Source organism: Somniosus microcephalus, chromosome 4 (genome assembly GCF_052327205.1).
Source record: "Somniosus microcephalus isolate GS21.2 chromosome 4, FLI_Smic_1.0, whole genome shotgun sequence".
Taxonomy (NCBI): Eukaryota; Metazoa; Chordata; class Chondrichthyes; order Squaliformes; family Somniosidae; genus Somniosus; species Somniosus microcephalus.
Window position 1 is genome coordinate 7,075,797 of NC_140990.1, and position 23,972 is coordinate 7,099,768.

The 23,972-nt window shown below is 50.6% G+C and overlaps 1 protein-coding gene across 1 annotated transcript in view; it reads right to left on the minus strand.

Annotated features, from left to right (window-relative positions):
• Window positions 1-23,972, minus strand: part of LOC147118223 (uncharacterized) — a 186,110-nt gene that overhangs the window by 45,425 nt on the left and 116,713 nt on the right. The window lies entirely within an intron of this gene.

The following is a 23,972-nucleotide window of genomic DNA, read 5'->3' on the forward strand; positions in this document are numbered from 1 at the left end:
TCCCCTCCCCTCGCTCATTGGTGGAGAGCTCAATGTCAGTCAGTGCACGCCGGCGACGTCGTGACGTTGCAGGGTAGGCGGTTGGAGCAGGCGGGAAATTAAATTAATTTAAATTAAATCTCCCGTCAGCCTCCTCCGTCCCAATCAGCCGGCGCAAGTCCCGCCCCTCGGGCTCCCCGATTGGTTGGAGGACCCGCCGCCGGCTCGCTCCCTATTGGTCGGAAGCTCCCGTCAATCAGGCCCTGGGCCCGGGTCCTATCGTCTATGTACTTTCAGTGATGACTTTTATAAACTGGTTTTTACAGGAAATTAGAAGAGGAGGGGAGAGATTTGAAGACACTCGGTCCCTTTGTGACTCTAAAGTTGCCCCATGGCCCCGCCCTCTCCTGCTCCACAGGCGCCCGGCCCGCACCGCGCATGCTCAGCACACACCCTGGGCCCCTGTCAATCATCCTCCCCCTCTGAACAGGCCACGCCCCCTTTCCGTACTCCGCATGCGCCGCCGGGCCCCGCTCTCGAAGTTGAGCCGCTACCGCGCCTGCGCAGGGCCTCGCATTCTGGGGCAGGCCCGGGCAACCACGAGAGTCCGGATCACCGGCGGAAAGTGAGTTTTATCAGGGTTTTTTTATATATAGCGGAGAGAAGCGCGGGCGGGGAGATAAATAAAAAGAAAATATAAACCGCACCGTCCCAGCGCCCTCCCTGCACCGAGCGGAGCGGATTGAGCGGCCGCAGTCCCTTGTCTTCTGCAGGGAGCCGGACTGGGCCACGTCATCAACTTCACGGTGGTGACTGACGGGAGCTCCGACCAATAGGGAGAGAGCGGGCGGAGCTTGGCGGACTGAGGTGGCGGCGGGTCCTCCAAGCAATCGGGGTGTCCGAGGGGCGGGACTTCCGCCGCCTGCTTCTCCCGCTGCTGAGACAAGTGGAATGCAGCAGAGGGCGCTCTTCTGAGTTTGGGGCTCAGGCCTGTTAGTGGAGCAGTGCAGAGAGAACTTTACTCTGCACTGGGTTTTACTCCCTCAGCACTGCACTGGAGGGGCAGCACAGAGTTTTAGACTCGAGTCTCTGGAGTGGGACTTCAACCCACAACCTTCTGACTCAAAGGAGAGAGTGCTGCCGCCTGAGCCACGGCTGACACTTTGTATCTTAACCCGTGCTGTACCTGCCCTGGGAGTGTTTGATGGGACAGTGTAGAGGGAGCTTTACTCTGTATCTAACCCGTGCTGTACCTGCCCTGGGAGTGTCTGATGGGACAGTGCAGAGGGAGCTTTACACTGTATCTAACCCGTGCTGTACCTGCCCTGGGGGTGTTTGATGGGACAGTGTAGAGGGAGATTTACTCTGTATCTAACCCGTGCTGTACCTGCCCTGGGAGTGTTTGATGGGACAGTGTTGAGGGAGCTTTACTCTGTATCTAACCCGTGCTGTACCTGCCCTGGGAGTGTTTGATGGGACAGTGTAGAGGGAGCTTTACTCTGTATCTAACCCCTGCTATACCTGCCCTTGGAGTGTTTGATGGGACAGTGTAGAGGGAGCTTTACTATGTATCTAACCCGTGCTATACCTGCCCTGGGAGTGTTTGATGGGACAGTGTAGAGGGAGCTTTACTCTGTATCTAACCCCTGCTATACCTGCCCTGGGAGTGTTTGATGGGACAGTGTAGAGGGAGCTTCACTCTGTATCTAACCCGTGCTATACCTGCCCTGGGAGTGTTTGATAGGACAGTGTAGAGGAAGCTTTACTCTGTATCTAACCCGTGCTGTACAGGGGGCAATGGGGGGGGGAGGAGCTAAAGATGATTAAAATCACTAAGGAGATGGTACTCAGCAAAATAATGGGACTTAAGGCGGATAAATCCCCCGGAGCTGATGGCCTACATCCTGGGGTCTTGAGAGAAGTGGCAGTAGGGATTGTGGATGCATTGGTGATTATTTTCCAGAACTCCCTGGACTCAGGAAAGGTCCCGGCAGATTGGAAAACTGCTAATGTAACACCCTTATTTAAGAAGGGAAGTAGACAAAAGATGGAAACTATAGACCAGTTAGCCTAACATCTGTGGTAGGTAAAATGTTGGAGTCCATTATTAAGGAAACAGTAACAGAGCATTTGGATAAACATAATTTAATCGGACAGAGTCAGCATGGTTTTATGAAGGGGAAGTCATGTTTGACAAATTTGCTCAAATTCTTTGAAGATGTAACATACAGGGTGGATAAAGGGGAACCAGTGGATGTAGTGTATTTGGACTTCCAAAAGGCATTTGACAAGGTTCCACACAAAAGATTACTGATCAAGATAAGAAATCACGGGATTGGGGGTAATACACTGGCATAGGTGGAAGATTGGCCATCTAACAGAAAACAAAGAGTTGGGATAAATGGTTCATTCTCGGGCTGGCAATCAGTAAGTAGTGGTGTTCCACAGGGGTCAGTGCTGGGACCCCAACTCTTTACAATCTATATTAACGATTTGGAGGATGGGACCGAGTGCTACATATCCAAGTTTGCCGACGATGCAAAGATGGGAGGGAAAGCAGTGAGTGAGGAGGACATAAAAAACCTGCAAAAGGACATAGACAGGCTAAGTGAGTGGGCAGAGATTTGGCAGATGCAATATAATGTTGGAAAGTGTGAGGTTATGCACTTTGGCAGAAAAAATCAAAGAGCAAGTTATTATCTAAATGGAGAGAAACTGCAAAGTGCTACTTCTGCCAGTATGTGTTACACCATGGTATAGCACCATCAGTTGTCTACAACATTCCGGTGCCACCACCTGGTTACGTGGGCCCCATTTCCAAATTCCATCTTGTAATTGCACGCCAGCTTGTCTCCTTTTGCTCTTTACTAGTATTTTCTTGTAGCTCCATTATGTTCACTTCCTGTACCCCACTGACTGTCATGACCATATTTATTTAGTTTTTGAACGCGTCCTCTGGTTGCATGTCTTCCGCAGCTAGTTTCGCGGCTAGATCTGCATACCTATTCCCCATAGGGGCCTGGTCCTGGGGTTCATAGAAACATAGAAGATAGGAGCAGGAGTAGGCCATTTGGCCCCTCGAGCCTGCTCCGCCATTCAATGAGACCATGGCTGTTCATCCAAATTCAGTACCCTGTTCCTGCCTTCTCCCCATACCCCTTGATCCCTTTAGCCTTAAGAAATATATCCAACTCCTTCTTGAATATATTTAATGAATTGGCCTCCACTGCCTTCTGTGGTAGAGAATTCCACAGGTTCACCACTCTCTGGATGAAGAAATTCCTCCTCATCTCTGTCCTAAATGGCTTACCCCTTATCCTTAGACTGTGATCCCTGGTTCTGGACTCCCCGACCATCGGGAACATTCTACCTGCATCTAGTCTGTCCAATCCTGTCAGAATTTTATAAGTTTCAATGAGATCCGCTCTCATTCTTCTGAACTCCAGCGAGTACAAGCCCAATCGACGCAATCTCTCCTCATACGTCATTTCTGCCATCCCAGGTATCAGCCTGGTGAATGTTCGCTGCACTCTTTCCATGGCAAGAACATCCTTCCTCAGATAAGGTGACCAAAACTGCACACAATACTCAAGCTGTGGTCTCACCAAGGCCCTGTACAACTGCAGCAAGACATCCTTATTCCTGTACTCAAACCCTCTCGCTACGAAGGCCCTCATACCATTTGCCTTCTTACATCTAGTTCCCTTGTCCAGATCATTTATACATATTGTGAATAGCTGGGGTCCAAGGACCGATCCTTGCGGTACCCCACTAGTCATTGCCTGCCACTCGGAAAAAGACCTGTTTATTCCAACTCTTTGCTTCCTGTCTGCCAACCAGTTCTCTATCCAAGTCAATACCTTGCCCCCAATCCCATGTGCCTTAACTTTACACGCTAATCTCTTATGCGGGACCTTATCAAAAGCCTTCTGAAAGTCCAAATACACCACATCCACTGGTTCTCCCTTATTTATTTTACCAGTTACATCCTCAAAAAATTCCAGTAGATTAGGCAAGCATGATTTACCTTTTATAAATCCATGTTGACTTTGTCCGATCCTGTCACTGTTTTCCAAGTGCTCTGCTATTACATCTTTTATAATGGACTCTAGCATTTTCCCCACTACCGATGTCAGGCTTACCGGTCTGTAATTCTCTCTACCACCTTTTTTGAACAGTGGGGTAACATTAGCTACCCTCCAATCCATGGTACTGTTCCAGAGTCTATTGAATTTTGGAAGATGGCCAGCAATGCATCTACCATTTCTGGGGCCACTTCCTTAAGTACCCTAGGATGTAGATTATCAGGCCTTGGGGATTTATCGGCCTTCAATCCCGTCAATTTCTCTAACACCATTTCCCTACAAATACTGATTTCTATCAGGGTTTAATGAAAGGGAGGAACTATGTTTCCCGACATCGCTGGGAGGTTATTTGTGTCCTCCTTTGTGAAGACAGAACCAAAGTATGTATTTAATTGGTCAGCCATTTCTTTGTTCCCCATTATAAATTCCCCTCATTCTGAGTGCAAGGGACCTACGCTTGACTTCACCAATCTTTTTCTCTTCACATATCTATAAAAGCTTTTACACTCAGTTTTTATGTTCCCTGCAAGCTTACTCTCATTCTCTTTCCCCCCTCTTAATTAATCCCTTTGTCCTCCTTTGTTGAATCCTAAACTGCTCCCAATCCTCAGGTTTACTGCATTTTCTGGCCAATTTATATGTCCACTCCTTGGATCTTATGCTATCTCTAATTTCCCTTGTTAGCCACGGTTGAGTCACCATTTTTGTTTTAATTTTATGCCAAACTGGGATGAACAAATTCTGTAGTTCATTCATGCGATCTTTGAATGTTTGCCATTGCCTATTCACCGTCAACCCTTTGAGTGACATTCCCCAATCAATCCTACCCAACTCGTGAAGAAGGATCAAGAAGGAGTTAGATATATTTCTTAAGGCTAACGAGATCAAGGAAAATGGGGAGAAGGCAGGGACAGGGTACTGAGTTTGGATGATCAGCCATGATCTCATTGAATGGTGGAGCAGGCTCGAGGGGCTGAATGGCCTACTCCTGCTCCTATCTTCTATGTTTCTATGCTTCTAAAATTGTGCTAGTTGCCCATGCGCTGAGTGTATCCGAGCATTGCTCCAATGGACGCCGCACGGCTCAATCTGGTGTCTGAAATCACAGGAATCAACTTTCATTGATTTTCTCATCCTCCTCCTATTGCTTGCTCTAAATATATCTCTGCGCTCCTCAGCCGGCCGAGACAATGGCGGTGGCTGTTACCCAGAACGCTCCGCGGGGTAGAATAGGCCCTATCAATGCTGCAGGGGCCTGGTGTGCAGGCGCGGTGTGGGGGCAGGGCGGGTCCCGCACGTGCGCAGTCAGTGCCGCCAGTCGGGTGATGGCGGCAGAAGGCGGAGAGAAGATTCCAGAGCGGGGAGGCGGAGGGGCGCAGGGGAGCAATGGAACCAGCGGGGAGGCTTTATAAACACCCGGTGTAGGCCTCAAGCTCCCGAATAAGAACTTACGGGTCCCGCGTTTGCCCCGAGCGGGGCGGCGGCTGCGGGACTTTCTCCCAGTGCCAGGCCCGGCTCAACGGCCGCCATCATGAGAGGCCGAGTGTGCAGCGGGGCGCATGCGTGGCCCCCTTGGGCCAGGGAGCAGGAGGAGAGAATGTTGTCAATTTCTGTCCTGGACTCTCACTGATGGCTTTTGTAAACTCCTTTCACAGGCTGTGAGAAGGGCAGGATTGACAGACGGGGAAACTCAAACCAAACTTCACATCAAGATCTCAGAGAGTCACTCCATTCATCAGGACCTGAAATTCATCGGCCTTTTGAGTGTGGAAGGAGAAATGTTTGGGAGGTAAGTAGCACGGAGTCCAGTTCTACGGAGTACGGCTTCTACAGAGTGCTTAACTTGGGAATTGGGTGAGTGAGCGAATTCGATGAGGTGGGGGTAAGAGGTGCTGCTTGATACGTGAAAAAATATAAACAACTAGGGTTTAATTAGGACTGTGGGCTAAGTTACAGTAAAGATCTAAAGCGTATAACTAAATGTAATAAATTTAACAAGGTTATTACCTAGATTAAAAACTATTAATAGACAATTGGTTATTTCAAAACTTGAAAACCTAATTAGTTAAATAAAATTCAATAGAGATGGCGGGGCAGGTGATGTGTTGCAGCTGTAGCATGTGGGAGCTGGTGGACCCCAGTGTGATCCACAGCAACCACATAGAGTCATAGAGGCACAGAAGGAGGCCATTCGGCCCATCGAGTCCGTGCCAGCTTTCTGTAGAGCAATCCAGTCAGTCCCATTCCCCCGCTCTATCCCCGTAGCCCTACAAGTTTATTTCCCTCAAGTGTCTCCACTTCCGCCACTTCCATTGGCAGTGAGTTCCAGGTCCTCACCAGTGGCTGTGTAAAAAAGTTTTCCCTCTGTATCTGTTGCCCAAAACCTTAAATCTGTGTCCCCTAGTCCTTGTACCATCAACTAGTGGGAACAGCCTTTCCCCGTCTAGCCTATCCAAACCTGTCATAATCTTGTACACCTCTGTCAAATCACACCTCAACCTCCTTTGCCCTAATGAAAACAAATCCAGCTTATCCAACCTGTCCTTGTAGCTAAGATCCCCCATCCCCGGAACCATTCTGGTGAATCTCCTCTGCACCCTCTGAAGGGCCTTCGCATCCTTCCTAAAGTGTGGCGACCAGAAGTTTCTGCAGCTCGAGGAACTTCGGCTCAGAGTTAGAGTCATAGAGTTATACAGCACAGAAAGAGGCCCTTCGGCCCATCGTGTCCGCGCCGGCCATCAAGCCCTGTCTAATTGATACGCTTATCAATTACTCCATAAAAGGCGATGAATTAGGAAAGTAATGAAAAGGCTTTTATTAACTAAAGAACAGAGCATGCCTCTCGTGGCCAACTGGTTCCAAGAAGGAAGTGGGTTGCCGAACCACCCACCTTTATACCTGGTCATGTGGGCGGAGCCAGCTGAGGCATGCATTGGTACACAGCGCCAACCAGAGGTAACAATATGCAATAACGATAACAGTAGGATACAATAACAGTGGTTTACCACATTCACCCCTTGTTTAAAATTTGGTCCGGCGGGGTGAAGTGTACTACAAGTTCGTGTAGGTAAGTCTATCAGGAGGCCTTCTTTGACGTCCTGATCGTCGTGGCGGCGGCGGTGGTGCAGTAGCCAACGTCGAATCTGGTGTCTGGGTGGTCAACGAAGGATCATAGAGTCATAGAGTTTTTACAGCACAGAAAGAGGCCCTTCGGCCCATCGTGTCTGCGCCGCCCATCCATCCCTGTCCAGTCTAATCCCATTTTCCAGCATTTCGTCCATAGCCTTGTATGCAATGGCATTCCAAGTGCTCATCCAAATGCTTCTTGAATGTTGTGAGGGTTCCTGCCTCTACCACCCCTTTGGGCATTGAGTTCCACATTCCAACCACCCTCTGGGTGAAAAAGTTCCTCCTCAAATCCCCTCTAAATCTCCTGCCCCTTACCCTGAATCTATGCCCCCTTGTTATTGACCCCCCTACTAAGGGGAAAAGTTCCTCTTTGTCTACCCTATCTATGCCCCTCATCATTTTGTACACCTCAATCAGGTCCCCCCTCAGCCTTCTTTGCTCCAAGGAAAACAACCCCAGCCTGTTTAGTCTTTCTTCATAGCTGAGGCGCTCCACCCCAGGTAACATCCTGGTGAATCGTCTCTGCACCCTCTCCAAAGCAATCACATCCTTCCTATAGTGAGGCGACCAGAACTGCACACAATACTCCAGCTGTGGCCTCACCAGCGTTTTGTACAGCTCCATCATAACCTCCCTGCTCTTATATTCTATGCCTCGGCTAATGAAGGCAAGTATCCCATATGCCTTTTTAACCACCTTATCTACCTGTTCCGCTGCCTTCAGGGATCTATGTACATGTACACCAAGGTCCCTCTGACCCTCTGTACTTCCTAGGGTCCTACCACTCATTGTGTATTCCCTTGCCTTATTTGTCCGTCCAAAATGCATCACCTCGCACTTTTCAGGGTTAAATTCCATTTGCCACTTTTCCGGCCATCTGACCAACCCATTTATATCGTCCTGTAGCCTGAGGCTTTCCTCCTCGCAATTTACCACCCCACCAATTTTCGTGTCATCTGCAAACTTGCTGATCATACCTTTTACATTCTCATCCAAATCATTTATGTAGATCACAAACAACAAGGGACCCAGCACCGATCCCTGAGGTACCCCACTGGACACAGGCTTCCAGTCACAAAAGCAACCTTCGACCATCACCCTCTGCCTCCTGCCACTCAGCCAGTTTAGGATCCAACGCGCCAAGGCACCCTGGATCCCATGGGCTCTTACCTTCTTGACCAGTCTCCTATGCGGGACTTTGTCAAAAGCTTTACTGAAGTCCATGTAAACCACATCCACAGCATTTCCCTCATCCACCCCCCTAGTCACCCCCTCGAAAAATTCGATCAGATTTGTCAGACATGATTTACCCTTGACAAAGCCATGCTGACTATCCCTGATTAATCCTTGCCTCTCCAAGTGGATACTAATTCTGTCCCTCAGAATTTTTTCCAATAATTTCCCTACCACAGATGTTAGGCTCACTGGCCTATAATTCCCTGGTTTATCCCTGCTACCCTTCTTGTATAATGGTACTACATTAGCTGTTTTCCAGTCCTCCGGTACATCCCCTGTGGCCAGAGAGGTTCTGAAAATTTGTGTCAGAGCCCCTGCAATCTCCTCCTTTGCCTCCCACAGCAGCCTGGGATACATCTCGTCCGGGCCTGGGGATTTATCCACTTTTTGGCCTGCTAAAACCGCTAGCACCTCCTCCCTCTCGATGCTAATATGTTCAAGTATGTCACAGTCCCCTTGCCCGATTTCTATGTCTGCATCGTCTTTCTCCATAGTGAACACAGATGCAAAAAATTCATTTAAAACCCCGCCTACATCATCTGGCTCTACACACAGATTGCCACTTTGGTCCCTAATGGGCCCTACCCTTTCCCTGGTTATCCTCTTGCCCTTAATATACTTATAAAACATCTTAGGATTTTCCTTTATTTTGCTCGCCAGTGTTATTTCATGGCCCCTCCTCGCCCTCCTAATTTCTTTTTTAAGTATGCCCCTGCACTTTTTATACTCCTCTAGGGCTTCTTCCGTCTTTAGTCTTTTGTAACTGCCAAAAGCCCCCCTTTTATTTATAATGCATTTTTGTATATCCCTTGTCATCCAAGGTTCCCTTTGCTTGTTGGTCCCACCCTTGACCTTTACAGGAACATGTTGGCGCTGTACTCTCTCTATTCGCCTTATCTGAGGAAGGATGTCCTTGTCAGGGAGGGAGTGCGGCGAAGATTCACCAGGCTGATACCTGGGATGGCAGGAATGACGTATAAGAAGAGATTGGGTCGACTGGGCTTATACTCGCTGGAGTTTAGAAGAATGAGAGGGGATCTCATTGAAATGTATAAAATTCTAACAGGACTAGACAGACTAGATGCAGGAAGGATGTTCCCGATAGTCATGGATTCCAGAACCAGGGGTCGCATAGAAACATGTCCTAAATGGCTTAACCCTTATCCTCAGACTTAGAGATGAGGAGGAATTACTTCACCCAGAGAGTGGTGAGCCTGTGGAATTCTCTACCATAGAAGGCAGTGGAGGCCAATTCATTAAATATATTCAAGAAGGAGTTGGATATATTTCTTAAGGCTAAAGGGATCAAGGGATATGGGGAGAAAGCAAGGACAGGTCACTGAATTTGGATGATCAGCCATGATCTCATTGAATGGCAGAGCAGGCTCGAGGGGCCAAATGGCCGATTCCTGTTCCTATCTTCTATGTTTCTTCTTTGTTTAATCTGAAGAACACATGAGAGGGGGGGAGGGAGTCACTTTAAATGTGGAGGAAGTGGGTGTCCCTTTAAATGTGGAGGGGGTGGGTGTCCCTTTAAATGCGGAGGGGGTGAGTGTCCCTTTAAATGTGGAGGGGGTGGGTGTCCCTTTAAATGTAGAAGGGGGTGGGTGTCACTTTAAATGTGGAGAGGCAGGGCCGTGCATGCTCATTCGGCCCCACCAAAAACACGAGGCTGCCAGTGCACCTGCGCGGGGCCCCCGGAGAGCTGGCAGAAGGCCAGGCCCGGGGAAGAGGCGGAATCAGCGGCCGGGGTAAAGTCAAGTGTTGGGGAATCGATTTAAATCGAGATGAGGCGGGAGCGGAGAGCGAGATTATAAAGTAAAATACGAGAAAAACCAAACCTGAGAGTCGGGCGGGCGGAACCTCCGCGGACGCCGAACGGAGCGGATTGAGCCGTGCGGGGTGGCGGAGTGAGCCGGAGCAATGTGATTCTGACTGACGGGAGCGCGGACCAATAGGGAAAAGGGCTGAGCTGGGTGGACTTCACTGGGCGGCCTGGTCCTCCAACCAATGGCGGCACGGCAAGGGGGCGGGCCCTGGGTCTCCAGCTCAGGTGCGCTGGGGCCGATTGTGACGCGCTGTCCCCAGGTGAGAGCAGCTCAGTCAGCACAGAGCTGGGGCTGGAATCTGGGAGAGGGGCCGCAGGCAGCGGGCCTGGCAAAGGGGCACAAGCTTCACAATACAAGCTTCTTTCAAATGCAAAATTGTTTCCTACACACAGCCTTGGTCACTCTGCAAAAAAAAACTGTTTAACAATTCATCATAACTCCCCTGCTTTAGGAGAGGCATAGAGTGCAAAAGTAAGGAAGTTATGATGCAACTGTGCAAAAGACTGGAGTCAGCTGTGGCTCAGTGGATAGCAGAGTCAGAAGGTTGTGGGTTCAAATCCCGCTCCAGGGACTTGAGCATATAAAGCGAGGCTGACACTCCAGTGCGGGGCTGAGGGAGCGCCACACTGTCGGAGGGGCAGTGCTGAGGGAGCGCCGCACTGTCAGAGGGGCAGTACTGAGGGAGCGCTGCACTGTCGGAGGAGCAGTACTGAGTGAGCGCCGCACTGTCGGAGGGGCAGTACTGAGGGAGTGCCGCACTGTCAGAGGGGCAGTACTGAGGGAGCGCCGCACTGTCGGGGGAACAGTACTGAGGGAGCACTGTCGGAGGGGCAGTACTGAGGGAGTGCCGCACTGTCGGAGGTGCAGTACTGAGGGAGTGCCGCACTGTCGGAGGGGCAGTACTGAGGGAGCGATGCACTGTGGGAGGGGCAGTCCTGAGGGAGTGCTGCACTGTCGGAGGAGCAGTACTGAGGGAGTGCTGCACTGTGGGAGAGGCAGTACTGAGGGAGCGCCGCACTGTCGGAGGGGCAGTACTGAGGGAGCGCCGAACTGTCGGAGGGGCGGTACTGAGGGAGTGCTGCACAGTGGGAGGGGCAGTACTGAGGGAGTGCCGCACTGTCGGAGGGGCAGTACTGAGGGAGCGCCGAACTGTCGGAGGGGCAGTACTGAGGGAGCGCCGCACTGTCGGAGGGGTGGTGCTCGGAGCACCGTGCCATCGGAGGGGCAGTACTGCGGAAGCGCCGCGCTGTCGGAGGGACAGTGCTGCGGGAGAGCCGCATTGTCGGAGGGGCAGTAATGACGGAGCGCTGCAGTGTCGGAGGTGCCGTCCTACGGATGAGACGTTAAACCGAGGCCCCCGTCTGCCCCCTCAGGTGGATGTAAAAGATCCCATGGTGCTATTTCGAAGAAGTTATCCCCGGTGTTTTGAGCCCAATATTTATTCCTCAATCAACATGACGAAAAAACAGATTATCTGGTCATTATCACATTGCTGTTTGTGGGAGCTTGCTGTGCGCAAATTGGCTGCCGCGTTTCCCACATTACAACAGTGACTACACTTCAAAAGTACTTCATTGGCTGTAAAGCACTTTGGGGCATCCGGTGGTCGTGAAAGGCAGTTAAGAAGGCAAATATTATGCTGGCCTTCATTACAAGAGGATTTGAGTACAGGAGTAAAGAACTCTTACTCCAATTATATCTTCTTCTTCTTAGGCAGTCCCTCGGATGACTTGCTTCCACATTGAAAATGAGTTCTCGGGTGTAAGGGTAAACCGGGAGAGCTTCTTCTCCCTGAGACGTGTTATGTTCATTAATAACTAGACATTCTTATTATGAACACAGCTAGCTAGATACAGTATCTGTAGAGATGCAGCCTGTGTGCAGGCTGCCATCTTGACTGTTGCCTCCTGGGTAGCCTAGTGCCTCATGGGTAATGTAGTCTTAATATCTATACAGCTGGGTAGTGTAGTCTTATATACATACAGCTCTACGGCTCCACCTAGTGTCCACCATAGAATGACATGCTATTGATCACTACATCCCCCTTTCTTTGAGGTTTAACAAAATCAAGATCAATCAACTTTCAAGAAAACAATAAAGATAATATCAGTAACACTTTTGTTAGTGCTCTATAAACATAAACATTTTCAAAACAGTCAACACATTTTCAAAGCTTTACATTTTACTCAAAGATTAAGTCTATCAGGCTTTTTTACTTCACGTGTGGATCTTCTCAACACGGGTAAGTCTGATGTGTCTTCATGAGATTGTTCTGGCGGTGAATGACAAGATGCAGTTGCGGCATTGTCATCAATCTGCTCTTGTATAGATCGAGGTCTCCTTGCGATCTTTGCTTGGAGAGGGTTTCAGTGTTTCCTTCACTCTTCATGCCATAACTCTCAATGTAGTCAATGCACTCTCGAAAAACTGCTGGCAGCTGGATCCCATCATACAGCATAGTCCTCTCAGCAGCCTTGGCTAATGGAACACCAAAGATTGGCCTGAGGGAAGAAGGAGTATCCACCGGAACTGCTTCCTGCTCTGGTGCAGGCTTCTTCTTTTTCTTTTTCTCTTTCCACTGCTTAACAATATCTGCTGCGGTTATATCTTTGGACTTTTTCTCCTTGTGTTTTTCCTCTTTGTGCTTTTCTTCCTTTGGCTTCTCTTTGTGCTTAAAGTCTTTTTCTTTCTTCTTGGAGAAACTAGGCTTTTTGAAGACATGGATACCCTTTGGCCTTTTCATCCTTGATGGGCTCTCTGCTTCATCACCTGAGTCATCTGGTCTGCTTATGGCACAGTTTATACGGTAGACTCTCTTGACCAGTTCTAAGTCTTCACAAGCTTTGTCACCTAGTATCGAATCAAGTCCTTCAGCCATAACAGAAAACATGAGATGATGCACTTTGTCTTTGACTGTCACTTTAAGTCTGCATACACCTAAGCTATCTATTTTCTGTCCATTATAGTTCTTCAGTAGTACTGACTTTTTCTGTATTTTGGACTTTTCTTTCATATTGTTAATGTCACTCATACTGATTAAGCTTGCTTTTGCCCCAGTGTCTAGTTTCAAGGTAACTAATGCTCCATTTACCTGCAGTGGGATCATCCATTTGTCCACTTTTACTGCATTGACTTTATGTTCAGCATTGTCCATTTCTGAGGGCTGCACATTTTCTGTATCTTTTTTGATATCGTCACATGACACCATTCCGACAAAAAATATCTCACTTAAATCAGTGTCCTCAATTACATTTAACTCGTTGCCCTTTCTTAGTTTGTACTTTTGAAAAGCATTGTTTGGCAAAGTGATTCTTTCCATTAGACTTTGTGCACATTTTTCCAAACACTGGGCATTGTCTTAACTGATGTTTGTAACCACAGCGTTTACAATTAAAAATTTCATCCTCCGATTGCTTTCCATTTCTGTTCTGCCCATGTTTCTTCCCCTTGTAGGACACAGCACCGACAGCAGCATTTTCACTCATTACAATCGCATCATTATTGATTTCACTGAAAGTCTTCGCGTGCTTTCGAGCTAGCTCGCTGGCTTGGCATATTTTCACCGCATTTTCCAAATTTAGTTCGGTTTCTCTCAACAGACGTTCCCTGACTTTTTTATCATGAATACCAAACACAATCTGGTCACGAATCATGGATGCTTTGAGCTCAGAGAAATTACATGTCAATGCTTTCAGTTTCAGATCAGTTATAAAGCTATCAAAAGTCTCATTTTGTTGCTGTGTCCGAGAACAGAAGATGTATCTTTCATACGTCTCATTCTTTTTGGGAGAGCAATGTGCATCAAATTTTTTTAGCACATCTTCTAATTTTTCTCTGTTCTCCGCTGGATTAAATTCAAATGTATTAAATACCTCTATCGCCTGTGGGCCTGCAACCGTAAGCAGCAACGCTATCTTCCTTGCGTCTGGCTTCGTACCGAATCCGATGGCAGCCATGTAGAGTTTGAGTTGTTGTTTAAAAATCCGCCAATTGTAGTCAACACTTCCCTCGAGATTCAAACGCTCTGGTGGCTTCAAATTCTCCATGTCACTTTTCACAATTTTCAGCAGATCTTCACCATCCTGGTACCATGTTATGTTCATTAATAACTAGACATTCTTATTATGAACACAGCTAGCTTCTAGCTAGTCATTTATTCAGTACACGTTCTCTAGGTACAGTATCTGTAGAGATGCAGACTGTGTGCTCCTGTGTGCAGGCTGCCATCTTGACTGTTGCCTTCTGGGTAGCCTAGTGCCTCATGGGTAATGTAGTCTTAATATCTATACAGCTGGGTAGTGTAGTCTTATATACATACAGCTATATACAGCTCTACGGCTCCACCTAGTGTCCACTATAGAATGACATGCTATTGATCACTACAAGATGGACCCTCTGATATAAAGGGTCGACTGGATCCACATTTATCTGTAATTTAAACAGAGGTCTGGTTGTCTTCCGAGCTCTTTCCCCTAGAGGAGAGGGTAGAATGGGGGTCTTTAGTGTTAAATGGTTTCACCTGGGTCCATTGCTTCCATCACATACCCATCGGTTCCTGTAGACAAACACACGTATCACTTGTCATTAATACAGTACATGGCCCCATCCAACGGGCCCCATTCCCTTTCTTCCGATAACTTGCGTCATTACTTGTTGATCTATTCTGGACAACTCGTCTGGTTTAAGTCCAGCATTCTGCCTTTCTAGATCTTTAATCTGTTGTTGGTTCCTTACTTTTTTATTTAGTGCTTGTACCTCCTGATTTAGTTGTACTAAGTATCACCTTAATCTATCTTGTACTGGTCCTGGTTCTCCCACCCCTCCAGCCAAATCCTCTGGTAGTCTCATAGCTCGTCCTGTCATTAATTCATAGGGGGTCAGTCCGGTCGTTCGTCCTGGGGTGGCTCGCAGCCTCATTAGTATGCTGGGTAATAATTCTGACCATCCCTTCCCTGTTTCTTGGATGGCTTTTGTCAGCGCGTTTTTCAGTGTCCTATTCATTCTTTCTACCATCCCCGAGCTCTGGGGGTGATATGGTATGTGATATTTTTGTGTCACATGTAGCAGCTTACAGATTTCTTTCATTATTTTCCTGGTGAAATGAGTGCCGTTGTCTGAGTCAATTTGCAGAGGCACTCCCCAACGGGGTAGAACCTCGGTAGCCAATATTAGTGCACCTGTTTTTGCAGAGCAATCTCAGGTGGCAAAGGCTTCCACCCACCTAATAATAATAATCAACTTTATTGTCATTAATAACAACAGAAAATGCTGGAAAAACTCAGCAGGTCAGGCAACATCCGTGGAGAGAAATTTGAGTTGACGTTTCGGGTTGGACCCTTCAAAACTTTATTGTCATTGTTTGTGCAGAAGTGCAGTACAACGAAATGTAAGCTTGCGGCTCCCGAGAGTGTACATTTTGATTAAGACATTTAACATACATTTGGCTTGTAACAGTAACATAAACATAAACATAATAAAGTGCATTGGCAGATGTGCAGGCTTTAGAATTTATTTGCAGAGTTCAATAGGATGACAGCCCTGGGAAAGAAGCTGTTCCTAAATCTGGTCGTTCGGGTGCGAATGCATCTGTAGCGTCTCCCAGATGGCAAGGGGGCAAACAGACTGTGGCTGGGGTGGGTAGGGTCTTTGATGATGGTCAGTGACCTCCGTAAACAGTGTTTCTGATATATGTGCTCTATGGTCGGTAGCCGGGTGCCGGTAATGCGTTGGGCAGTTTTGACTACCCGCTGCAGGGCTTTCCGGTCATAGGAGCGACAGCTGCCATACCACACTGTGATACAGTTCGTCAGGATGCTCTCTATTGTGCAGTGGTAAAAGTTAGAGAGGATCTGGGGTGACAGGTTACATCCCTTCAGCCTCCTTAGGAAATATAGGCGCTGCTGGGCCTTCTTCACCAAAGAGGAAGTATTGAGGGACCAGGAGAGGTCTTCCGTGATGTGGACTCCGAGGAACTTAAAGCTGTCCACCCTTTCCACCACAGCCCCATGGATGTGGATGGGGGGGTGTCTTCTGCCTTTAGACTTCCTGAAGTCCACAATGATTTCCTTGGTTTTCTTGATGTTAAGGGCCAGGTTGTTATCGGCGCACCACTTCACGAGGTGCTGGACCTCCTCCCTGTAGGCTGACTCATCGTTGTTGTTGATCTGGCCTACCACCGTGGTATCATCCGCAAACTTGATGATGGTGTTGGAACCATGAACAGCCACACAGTCGTGGGTGAAGAGGGAGTAGAGGAGGGGGCTCAGCACACAACCTTGTGGGGCCCCCGTGTTCAGGGTCGGGGGGGGGAGGTGTGGTTACCTAATTTGACAGACTGGGGTCTGTTAGTTAGGAAGTCCAGGGTCCAGTTGCAAAGGGAAGTGTTCAGGCCAAGAGTGTGGAGTTTGGTGGCCAGCTTGTTGGGGACGATAGTGTTGAATGCTGAGCTGTAGTCTATGAACAGCATTCTGATGTAGGTCTCTTTACCGTCTAAGTGTTTCAATGCAGAATGTAGAGCAGTTGTGATTGCATCCTCCGTTGATCTGTTTGCACAGTAGGCAAACTGGTGTTGGTCAAGAGAGGCGGGAACACTGGCTTTGATGTGAGCCAGGACCAGTCTCTCAAAACATTTCATTATGATGGGTGTGAGTGTGACAGGTCGATAGTCGTTCAGACACGTCACAGCCGTTTGCTTTGGCACAGGAATAATGGTGGCGTCTTGAAGCATGTAGGGACTACTGCCTGGGCCAATGACAGATTGAAGATGGCGGTGAAGACATCAGCCAGCTGATCAGCACATTCTTTGAGTACCCGTCCAGGGATGTTATCAGGTCCAGCAGCCTTACATGTGTTCACTCCGCGTAGAACACCACTTACGTCAGAGGTGGACAGAGTGAGCACCTGGTCTTCCGGGGGTGGCAAGGCTTTGGTAGCTGGCTCCCTGTTGTCCCTGTCAAAGCGAGCATAGAAGTTGTTAAGCTCCTCCGGAAGGGAGGCATCGCTAACCGGGGGGCTGGTATTTTTGCCCTTGTAGTCAGTGATGGACTGGATGCCTTGCCACATGCGCCGGGGGTCCGAGTTGTTGTGGAACTGATCCTCTATCCGCAGTGTCTGTTTCCTTTTGGCAGTCCTGATACCCTTTTTTAGGTTGGTCCTAGCTGCACTGTGAGCCACCGCGTCGCCAGATTTAAATGCTACGTCGCGTGCTTTCAACAGCGAGCGGACATCCCCGTTCATCCAGGGTTTCTGGTTGGGGTATGTCCTGATATTTTTATGGGTCGTGACGACCTCGACGCAACTGTTGATGTAGAATAGCACTGTGGATGCGTATTCCTCGATGTCATTATGGGCAAACATGCCCCAATCAGTGCGTTCGAAGCAATCCTGAAGCTCTGAGACTGCCCCCTCTGGCCATACTTTCACTGATCTTACTGATGTTTTCACTCTTTTGATGAGCAGTTTGTATGCCGGGGCTAGAAACAAGGAGAGGTGGTCAGACTTCCCAAGGTGGGGGCAGGGAATGGCCTTATAAGCATTGACAATGCTCGTGTAGACTTGAACCAGTGTGTTCTCCCCTCTTGTGGGGCAGGAAACATTCTGGTGGAATTTTGGGAGTACAGATTTTAGGTTTATGTGATTGAAGTCCCCCGCAACGATAAAAGCTCCGTCTGGGTGCGCAGTTTGTTGTTCGCTGATGGCCCTGTAGAGGTCCTTCAGTGCTAGTTTGGCATTAGCGTGTGGTGGGATGTAGACTGCAGTGATGATAACAGCCGTGAATTCCAGAGGCAGGTAGAAGGGTCTGCACCTTACCATGAGGAATTCCAAATCAGCAGAACAGGATCTATCGATTATGTTGTGGCGACACGCCACCACTGGACACAATCCGCTCACGGCAGTACGGACAGTTTAAGCAGATGCCCCCAACCGGGGGCCCTTTCCTCCAGCAACTTGTTTCCCACAGGGACAGGCTGCCGGGAGCACTTCCTGTCTGGGGAGTATTTAAGTCAGGCGCGGGCTCTTCCAGTTCCTGTTTTGCCATGAGGCTGAAATAAAAAGCTGTTCTGATTTACTAGCTCTGGTCTCGACTCCCACGTTTGCCGCGGTATCTCAACACTGGTGACCCCGACGCTCAGGACGAATCCTAAGCTAGCATGGCGGATACAAACGCAGTCACGGTTAAATTACCAGACTTTTGGGAAAACTTGGCCGAAGCCTGATTCGTTCAAGCCGAGTCCAGATTCCGGCTGAAAGGCATCACAGGCGACACCACGAAGTACGACTACCTTGTCTCCTCGCTCACGTATGCTACCGTCCCCAAAGTTTGGGCAGCGCTGCAGGACCCACCACAGACTGGCAAGTACGAACATCTGAAGGCTGCGCTCCTTAAAAAATTTCAAACGTCCTCTTACCAGCGCCACTGCCAACTCCTTGACCTCCCCGGTCTCGGTGACGCTTCACCATCAGACCTGCTTTCCCACGTGCTGTCCCTCGCGGACGACAAGCCCCCCGGCGCCCTCTTTCGCACGCTTTTCATTCGGCAGCTTCCCGCCAGCATCCACCCGCTCATTGTGGAGTCCGGCTCCACGGACCTGAATGACATAGCAGAAAAGGCCGACCGGCTGCTCTCTGCACAGTCCGTGCGCGACGTCACGCCCGACCTCGCGGCAACGACCACGCGGTCTCCCCGGCCCACCAGGCCCGCCCGCCCTACCACTCCGGGCCACTGTTACTACCACACCCGCTTTGGCACTAAGGCCCAACGCTGCACGCCACCGTGTACCTTCAATTCCCCCCCCGCACCGGCCCCCGCGATGGCCGTGGGGCAAAAGGGGCCCCTACTGTACGCCTTAACGACGCCACCACCCCTGACCGATACCCGGTGCCTCACATCCAGGACTTCTCGGCCCGACTGGCCGGACGAACCGTCTTTTCCAAAGTCAACCTGGTGCGCGGTTACCACCAAGTCCCCGTACACCCCGCGGACATTCCCAAAACGGCTGTCATCACCCCATTCGGCCTGTTCGAGTTCCTGAGGATGCCCTTCGGCCTCAAGAATGCAGCCCAGGCTTTCCAGCGCCTTATGGACTCAGTCCTGCGGGACCTGAACTTCCTATTCGTCTATCTAGACGACATTCTCGTGGCCAGCTCCTCCAAACAGGAACACCTCGAACACCTTCGCGTCCTGTTCGGGCGCCTAGCCCAACACGGGCTCATCCTCAGCCCGGCGAAGTGCCAATTCGGCCTAACCGAGATCGATTTTCTCGGTCACCACATCACCCCTGCTGGGGCCGTCCCCCTGCCCAACAAGGTGCAGGCCGTCCAGCAGTTCCCCCACCCCACAACCATCAAGGGCCTCCAGGAGTTCCTCGGGATGGTGAACTTCTACAACAGGTTCATCCCCAGAGCTGCAGCCCTCATGAAGCCCCTATACGACTCCCTCCGAGGTAAATCCGGCAAGATGGCCGTAGCCTGGACCACTGACACGTCAGCCGCCTTCGATGCCACCAAAAACGCGCTCGCCGACGCCACTCTGCTCGCGCACCCGAGGGCCGACGCCCGGGTCGCGCTCACCACCGACGCCTCCGACCACGCGGTCGGGGCCGTGTTCGAGCAGTGGGTTAATGGCGCGTGGCAGCCACTTGCCTTCTACAGCCGCCAACTGCGCCCCCCGGAGGTCAAATACTCCACTTTCGACCGCGAGCTTCTCGCGCTCCACCTGTCGGTCCGCCTTTTCAGGTTCCTCCTGGAAGGCCGCCCCTTCACCGCGTACATGGACCACAAGCCACTCACATACGCGATGGCCAAGCACACCGAACCCTGGTCCGCTCGGCAGCAACGCCAGCTCGCGGCCATGTCCGAGTTTACCACGGACATCCAGCATGTCTCCGGTAGAGACAACGTTGTCGCCGACTGCCTTTCCCGTCCCACCATCTGCGCGAATCACCTCGCGGTCGACTACGCGCAACTAGCAGCGGCCCAGCTCACGGACCCAGACCTCCTCTCGGCGGCTACCAGCCTGCCAGGGCTACGCCTAGCCAAGGTCGCGCACGGGCCCGAAGCCACGGCAGTTACTTACGACATCACACTCAGCCAACCCAGGCCGGTCGTCCCTGAACCTGGCGCCGCCGCGTCTTCAACGCGCTCCACGGGCTCTCCCACCCGGGTTCCCGCGCGTCCGTCAAACTCCTCTCCCAGCATTTCGTCTGGCGCGGCCTCAGCAGAGATGTTCAGACTTGGGCCACCTCCTGCCTCGCCTGCCAACGGGCTATGGTACAACGGCATACAAAAGCACCCCTGGGAGACTTTGAGGTACCCAGCCGCTGCTTCGACCACGTACACGTCGACATCGTCGGGCCCCTGCCGCCATCGCAAGGCCAGACTTATCTCCTCACGATGGTCGACCGCTACACACGCTGGCCTGAGGCAGTGCCGCTGACCTCCACCACCACAGCCGACATCGCCAGGGTGTTTGTTAACACCTGGGTAGCGAGGTTCGGCGTACCGGCCAACATAACCTCCGACAGAGGCGACCAGTTCACCTCCGAACTCTGGACGGCCACAGCACGCAACCTCGGTGTGACGCTCCACCGAACCACGGCGTACCACCCGCAGGCCAACGGGCTTTGTGAACGCTTCCACCGGTCACTCAAGGCCTCACTCCGCACCAGCCTGCAGGACAGTACCTGGACTGACCGCCTACCGTGGGTACTACTAGGCCTATGCACCGCAGTCAAAGAAGACCTCCAGTCCTCGGCAGTGGAGTTAGTCTACGGACAACCGCTGCGCGTCCCAGGCGACTTCCTTCCGGAGGCTACCATGCCTTGGTCGGCCGACCAGCAGCGGCTCAACTTTTTCTCTTCCACTCAGCAGTTCACCCCACTTCCGGTCAACCGACACGGCGAACTCGCACCTCACGTTCCGCCAAATTTACAGCAGGCGCGCTTCGTCTTCGTGCGACACGACGCGCACCGCGGACCCCTGCGACCCCCGTACGACGGACCGTACGAAGTACTACAAACCGGGGACAAGGTCTTCAAGCTGTGACTCGGCGACAGGGTCGAGACGTCTTCATCGACCGGCTCAAACCAGCACACACAGAACCAGGGGAACAGGTCCCCGTGGCCCGGCCTCCAACTAGAGGCCGTCCCGCCAGCAAGCCAGCACAGCCGGCGGCGAACCGCCAGGCCCCGACAACTAGACCGGCGATCACGCAGAGCCGCTGCGGCAGAACCATCAGACCACCGTCACGACTCGTCCACTCCTCCTAAGCGGATTCTGGGAGGAGCTCTGTGGCGACACGCCACCACTGGACACAATCCGCTCACGGCGGTACGGACAGTTTAAGCAGACGCCCCCAACCGGGGGCCCTTTCCTCCAGCAACTTGTTTCCCACAGGGACAGGCTGCCGGGAGCACTTCCTGTCTGGGGAGTATTTAAGTCAGGCGCGGGCTCTTCCAGTTCCTGTTTTGCCATGAGGCTGAAATAAAAAGCTATTCTGATTTACTAGCTCTGGTCTCGACTCCCACGTATGCCGCGGTATCTCAACAATGTCCGTGTTAGTGCACCAGGCATTGTTAGTGTAAATGCACAAACCACCTCCCTTGCTCTTACCGGAGTCTGCAGTTCTGTCGGCGCGGAAGACCGTGCGTCCTTCTACCTGGATGGTGGTGTCAGGGATGCCGTTGTTCAACCAGGTCTCTGTGAAGATCATGGCGCAGCATTCCTTTGTCCTTTTCTGTGAGGAGAGATCAAGTTTGATCTCATCCATTTTATTTTCCAGTGACCTGACATTGGCCAGGAAAATACTTGGGAGGGAGGGTTTGTGTGGGGCCCTCTTTAACCTGTTGTGGATTCCGGCCATCTTGCCCCGCTTCTGTTTGCGCGGTCTGCGCCAACTTCCGGCTGGGGAAGGACGCCACGCTGGTCCCGGGGATCGGGCGATGTCGGGAGGCAGATCGACGGCGCCAAGTGTGAGCCGCACGCAATCGGCCCCGATATCGAGAAGCGTCTGCCAGCTGTACAGCAGGTCCGCCCTCAATTCCCGTGTGAGCAGAGTCAAGAAGAGACTCTGAAAGAGGGTAAAAACACTCAGTCTCGGGAGAGGCAAAGCCGCTGCTTCTGTGCGCGCCGCCATTTTTTTTTTTGACACGGGGCCGGTGAACGGTTTCTCCCTAGAGTGTAGCTACTGGTGTCGCTTCAAGTACTTGTAGATTTTGAAGCTCTTCCCACACTCAGAACATTTAAAAGGTCTCTCATCAGTGTGAACTCATGGGTGTGCCAGCAGATTGGATGAGCGACTGAATCAGGTCCTGAGGAAACGTGTAACTCTGTCAGATCTTGACGTGATGGTTGGTTTGAGCTTCCTGTCTGTAAATGCTCCACTTCTAAAACCCTGTAAAAGGAGTGTAGAAAGGGTAAGGGGGGAAGCAGGAATTTTTTTTTGCTTATTTTGCCTCAAGGAACAAACAGGGTAGAGCTGGTCCCACTGGTGTCCAGCCGTGCCCACAATAACCAGCGGGCCAGAAACAGCCCAATCCACCTCACTGACTTGGCCCTGAAGTCAAATCAAGTCTCATCAAATGACATCCTTTGTGACTGTGACAAAGGTAAACTATCTCTCCTCGTCCTTCCTGACTTGTCTGTAGTCTTTGACACAGTTGACCACTCCATCCTTCTCCAACGCCTCTCCACCATTGTCCAACTGGGCTGGACTGCACTCGCCTGGTTCCATTCTTATCTATCCAATCATAGTCACAGAATCACCTGCAATGGCTTTTCTTCCCACTCCCGCATCGTTACGTCTGGTGTCCCCCAAGGACCTATCCTTGGGCCCCTCCTATTTCTCATCTAAATGCTGCCCCTTGGTGACATTATCTGAAAACACAGCGTCAGTTTCCACATGTACGCTGATGACACCCAGCTCCACCTCACCACCACTTCTCTCGACCCCTCCACAATCTCTAATCCAGTTCTGGGTGAGCAGAAATTTTCTCCAATTAAATATTGGGAAGACTGAAGCAATTGTTTTCAGTCCCTGCCACAAACTCTGTTCCCTAGCCACTGACTCCATCCCTCTCCCTAACATCTCTCTGAGGCTGAACCACACTGTTCACAACCTTGGTGTCATATTTGACCCCGAAATGAGCTTCCGAACACATATCCTCAGCATAACAAAGACCGCCTACTTCCACCTCGGTAACATCGCCCGTCTCCACCCCTGCCTCAGCTCATCCGCTGCTGAAACCCTCTTCAATAATAATAATAATAATCATCATCAATAATAATAATCAACTTTATTGTCATTGTTAGTGCACAAGTGCAGTACAACGAAATGTAAGCTTGCGGCTCCCGAGAGTGTACATTTTGATTAAGACATTTAACATACATTTGGCTTGTAACATAAACATAAACATAATAAAGTGCATTGGCAGATGTGCAGGCTGGTAAATTGGTCAATTATAACCAGGCAATATTTCTTCCCCCGGTCCTGCGCTAAGGGGCCGGTAAAGTCAATTTGTAAGTTTTCCCAGGGTCCTTGGGGCCTGGGTTGGTTTGCTACTCTAACTCGACATCTCTGTCCTACATTATTCTTGCGCATATTATACAGCGGTGGCAATATTTCGCTACTTCCAGACCCATCTTTGGCCACCACCAGTACTGTGTCAGTAGGTGCAACATGTTACTTCTGCCAGTATGTGTTACACCATGGTATAGC